Source organism: Suncus etruscus, chromosome X, assembly GCF_024139225.1.
Source record: "Suncus etruscus isolate mSunEtr1 chromosome X, mSunEtr1.pri.cur, whole genome shotgun sequence".
Taxonomy (NCBI): Eukaryota; Metazoa; Chordata; class Mammalia; order Eulipotyphla; family Soricidae; genus Suncus; species Suncus etruscus.
In genome coordinates this window covers 57,181,425-57,187,228 of record NC_064868.1, presented here as the reverse complement: position 1 = coordinate 57,187,228, position 5,804 = coordinate 57,181,425, and the positions used below count along the sequence as shown (strand labels likewise).

At 34.3% G+C, this 5,804-nt stretch overlaps 1 non-coding gene across 1 annotated transcript; it reads left to right on the top strand.

Annotated features, from left to right (window-relative positions):
- Positions 1 to 448: 448 nt before the first annotated feature.
- On the top strand, positions 449 to 555 carry LOC126000111 (U6 spliceosomal RNA). Its single transcript, XR_007492476.1, has one exon. It is a non-coding gene; the product is annotated as a U6 spliceosomal RNA (small nuclear RNA).
- Positions 556 to 5,804: the final 5,249 nt, after the last annotated feature.

Genomic DNA, 5,804 nt, shown 5'->3' with positions numbered 1-5,804 from the left:
GGCCATTCTGACTCAAAATCATAAATGGAGTCATAATTAAAAACATTCCTAAACAGGACAAACTTATATTTGAAACATGGAATGCTATCCCCAATACTTATATGAACATGAAAAAGAATGCATTTGAGGTCTTCTCTATCTTCAGCTTGATATATGTATGTGAACAGGTTTTCTCCAACATTAACTATTTTAAAAACAAACATTGATCATCCTCACAGATGATAGTTTACAAGCCTGTGTGAAAATGAAGGTAAAGTCTTACAGCCTTGATGTGCAGACACTGCACTGAGGTTCAGGGGCAAAATCTCATTAAAGAGGAAAATTAAATCTTTTAATTAGCTATCAATTTGCACAAATATGTTTTACATTGTTAAGTGAAAAAGTTCTTTTTTTCCTCAGATCAAAACCTAACTGCTCAATCCTGTATATAACATTAAGATAAGAAACAGTGCTCGCTTCAGCAGCACATATACTAAAATTGGAACGATACAGAGAAGATTAGCATGGCCCCTGCGCAAGGATGACACGCAAATTCGTGAAGTGTTCCATATTTTAAAAAAGAAAGAAAGAAAAAAAAGATAAGAAACAATGTATGCAGTGCTATATTTGTTTTAAATGTTGCAATGATTTTGAGGCTCCAAGATTTTTCGGAAACAAGTCCAAGTGGCTCTTCATGTCTTACAGGTTGCAGACCCCTGACCTAGAGGAATCACTGATGTATTTAGAGCTCTTAAATCAGACAAAAACCTCCAGGTACCTGATTATTTATTACAAATATCGTCAAGTTCTCAATTTCTTCACTCTTAGCCAAAATCCATGCAGAATTCTAAAATAAATCAGAAATAAGGTACAAATTATAGGGGAGGGGGCCAGAGAGATAGCATGGAGGTAAGGCATTTACCTTTCATGCAGAAGGTCATTGATTCAAATCCCGGCGTCCCATATAATCCCCCATGCCTGCCAGGGGCTATTTCTGAACAGATAGCCAGGAGTAAACCCTGAGCACCGCCGGGAGTAGCCCCAAAACCAAAAACTAAAAAAAATTATAGGGGAGTTTAGCGAATTATTAATTGATGAGTTTTTAATTCAATTAATCAAGACTAAAAGTTTCAGGTTAAGAATCTTCCTGTTTCAAGAAAATGTGTGAGGGTCTATACTTAATGGATAGAAACTCCTATTCTGTACCTACATATTTTCCAATTTTTGTGCCCATGAAAAAAATATTGCCAAGAAAAGGAATCAGGATAACGATGATAAACCTTATTGGTTATAACACATTTTCAGCAAAAATATTAAAAATTGATCTAAAGTAGATTACTACATGTAAAATAAAAATAGGGGAGAACTATTTTCATAAGAAAATAGAAAGTAGAGGAAAATACAAATAATCATCCACCCAAATGAAATATACACTGAAGTCAATATCTTCTTAAAGTCCATTTGAATACTTTCTGGAAATAAAAAAAAAAACAGAAAAGCAGATTTCTGCTAAAATGTCGTCTTAAGGAGTCTGGGCAAACGGTTTTTAACTGTCATTAGCTAGCAGAACTCTGAAATATGTGAATTTCTTCAGTTGGCCAAAATCAGATGCTTACATCTGAGTAAGGAGAAGATAACTGGGGGAGATGAGGGGGTTTCTGTATGGAGAAAGGTAAGGGCTGAGAGAAGAGAGGATTAGTTATGGAAAACAAACCATCAATCAGTCATGAGATAAGCTAGAAAATACTTCCATATATATTATACAACATATACAGTACAGACAAAAGACAATACAAACTGTGGATATATAGATGACCACCACATGCATACACTCTCACACACACATTAAATAAAGATTTCGATTGCAATGGACTAAAGGTAATAATTGAAAAAACCAGCTGGAACAATTTAAAGCAATTCAAAAATATATGTGTCAAACCATGTAAATAATCACTTTAAATCAATATATATACATATATATATAATTTTCAATCAAGGCAAATTCAAAAGAAAATTTCATGAATAAATCTGGCATGAAAAATATTACTCAAAATTTCCAATCATAAATTTACAATATGTTAAGAATTACATGACTGAAACCCAACCACAGTCATGTTTGTAATCAAGACTATAAAACATAAATTTGAATATACCAATAGACCATAATATTATGATAAAAACGAACATGAATAAATGTATAAGTCCTTTTACAGGAGATCCCTGTAAAGAAAAAATGATTATTATAGAAGTTATAAATAAGGGGCCTGGAAGGTGGCGCTAGAGGTAAGGTGTCTGCCTTACAAGCGCTAGCGTAGGACGGACCGGCGTCCCATATGGTCTCCCCAAGCCAGGGGCGATTTCTGAGCTCATAGCCAGGAGTAACCCCTGAGCGTCAAACGGGTGTGGCCCAAAAACCAAAAAAAAAAAAAAAAAAAAAAAAAAAGAAGTTATAAATAAATGCTATCAAGGAAAACATGACAAATATTCACTAGGATGATCACTGGAATGAACATTCAATGATATATAATATTTTATGCAATTATATCTGTGGAAAAGTCATAGAGTATTAGTGGAAATTGCAAAGGAAGGAAAATAATTAACTAAAAAAGTCTAATCATTCATTGTAAATGTCTGTGAAATATAAAAAAGAATGCAAGCTGCAGAAGATTTTATTGAAGTATAGGAGACTCTTTTAATCTTCCTGTCATCAAAGTTAATCCAATGGTGCCTTGAAGCATATTTACAATATGATGTACAATGTCCAAAGTAAAGTTCACCATAATGGTTTGAAATTGATGATAGATTGTATTTTCGAGTTTTGCATTTTGACTCAGGGGTGAATTTTGATAAATTAAAATCTTCTAAAGTTTTTAATTTTTTAGTGTGCTTTCCATCAAAAGTAAAGAGTTTCAAATGTATTATCAGCACTGGAGGTAATTTTCATATTTTGTTATCTTCAAAAAACCCCTTTTAGTGTTGCAGAAATTGAAGTAAACTTTATCACCCTCTCTCAACTCTTTTTTTGAAAAAGTCATTAAGTCTGTCTTGTAAAGTATGTTTATTTGTCTATATTACTGGTAGTGATAAATTAACAAAAAATCTCATAAACTTCAGATTTTTTGTGGCAGGTGAGGCATTGCAATATATATTTTAACTGCCCTTCAAACAAATCATAAATAACAGACTCAAGAGACTGTGTTTACCCAGGTTGTTTAGAAATTTTAGTGTCCATACAATGACTAGTATTTTCTGTCGCAGAATATTCATTTTTATTAATTTTAATCAAATCCTGGTGTACACCATCTATGAGAAACACCAACGATTCCTTGGATCTTGTTGAGTGTGTCCAGAAAACTAGTCATTAATTTGACCAATAATTGTTTTGAAGCTTTTGGGGTTAATATGTCTGTGAGATCCATTTCCTATAGTTTTTATGATGTGGTCAAATTCTTCTGCTAATTTTATTTTATGTCCCAAAGTATTATCCCTGTTAATGTCTTTTTATAATAATTATAAAAATACTGAGCCAGGTTTGGAATCTTATCAAGTAATTTAATATTGAATTCAGTTATCATGCATTTCCCACATTTTGAAGTCCAGTTAGTGCAAGTCTCTTACTTCCTGTTTTGTCCTGAGATGTAATGGCTGATTAAAAGTCTCATTGTAAGATGGGAGTTCTAAGTCTTTGTTACCTGTTGAGGTTTCTGCAGGTTCTGGAGGTTTGATATTGTTGTTGTCAGTCTCTCAAGTTGTTTGTATTATATCTGAGGGAGGATTTGCAGTCACAAGTGTCTGAGCTTTGTCATCTATGAACATCCTGTTTTGTCAAGGTGAAGTGGGACCCAGAATTTTTTGGCAGAGTTATATCTGTGGAAACATAAGTGTATTCATTCCCTCTAGTAAGGAGATGACTAGCAATCCATATATCATCAACCTAAATCCAAAGAGGGGTATGTATTGCTGCCTTTTTCTGAATGTCCTCTTTAAAAATGTCAGCTGCAGTGTAAGATTCTCCTTGTGGTAAATTCAGGTTGTTTAATGTCAATAAAGTCTAAGATAAAATGTCAGTTGGTGGCAAGCCTTTTTCTTTTTTCTGTATTTTAATAATTGAGTTTATAAAGTTCTGTGAGTTCTTTCCACATGGCTTGCCCAGAACAATAATGGTGTATTCCACTTATATGCTTAATTTGCCATTCCTTACAAATGAATTCAAAAGTTTTGCGAAGTAGACGGGTTCATTATCAGTCTTAATGGAATAGGGTATCACTGTCACAGAAAAACATTGCAGTAGAAAGGTACAAACTAATTTAGCCCTCTGTGATGACATGCATATTACCCATCTAAAACGGAAATATGTATCTACCACAACATGAAGGTAGGGGTTTTTTTTTAGAAAAAAAATCTGTGAAAGTGACATTCATCTGCAAAATTTTTTAGTTTGTATACCTCTAAGATTTGATCCAACCACATGTGTGTTTTTTATTTAGGGGAGCACATATGTTGCATTTATCTACAATTTGTCTGGCCTGCCTCCATGGTTCACATGTAGACGGTAAGTATTTGTATGAAAAGCTGCATGATCTTCATAAGGAATTTTAAATATATCCATTGCCAATTTTTTAGCAATATTATTCCCCTGAGTCAATGGTCCCAGTAATCCTGACTGTACTCTAACATGGGTTATAAAGATAGGCTCAGATCATTTCTGGAGGATACGCTTTAATTGTTTAAGTAAATTCTGTATTATCAGATTATTGACATTGAGTGAGGCTGTAGTTATGGCAGAAAACAATCCCATCACATTAGCAGAGTCACTTAAAATATTACAAGGTTTTGTTATTCGGGATTACAAATAAATAAGGGTAACTACCTCGACCCTTTAAGACTTGTATTTAGTGACAACAGTTATTTTCATTGTATCTCTGGAAATACCCACTTTCCCACTTGAAGATCTGTCAAAATGAAACAAGTGTTCACCAAGTATTGGAGATGACCCAATAATTGAAGAAATAACAAATGGGATTCTTTTACAAAGGTCCCAAATTTTACCTGCTAGGTAATGTGAAGAGATTTCTCCTAAAAAGTCTGAAAGAGCTCTCTGAAGAGATTCGTTAAGAGACAAGACTGATTAAATTTCCTATCTTTGATATTGGTAGTACTCATATCTTTGTCAAAACCAAACAGAGAAATTGTTATGAGCCTTGCTTTGATGATAAGTTGAGAAATTAATTCTAAATAAGACACCACAGGGGTTGGAGAGATAGCATGGAGGTAGGGTGTTTGCCTTGCATGCAGAAGGACTGTGGTTTGAATCCCAGCATCCTATATGCTTCCCCGTGCCTGCCAGGGGCGATTTCTGAGTGCAGAGCGAGGAGTAACCCCTGAGTGCTGCAGGGTGTGACCCAAAAACCAATACATACATACATACATACATACATACATATATATACATACATAAGACATCACAGTGCAAGATTGTTTATTATGTAGATAAACCCATCTAAAGCTCCTGAGAGTTGAGTAAGCATGGCTGTGGGGGACTATTTCATCGTAAAAACTAAAAGAAATACCTTCTCCCCAGGTATAAATAAGCCTGGAAATAAAGGAATTTCGAAGCCTGTCCAAAAAAAACTCCAATTCTTTCTGAGCATCAGGGCTCAAGCATCTTGGGCTGTGTAGGGCAGGGTCTCCCTCTAGTGTTTGAAAAAAAAATTAGTCATTTTAGAATTGGGAATACCAAGTGCTGGGCAGACCCTATTCAAATCCCTTACGAGTTTTTAAAAGTCATTAAGCTTTTTAGGATTTTCTGATTTATGGAGATCTTC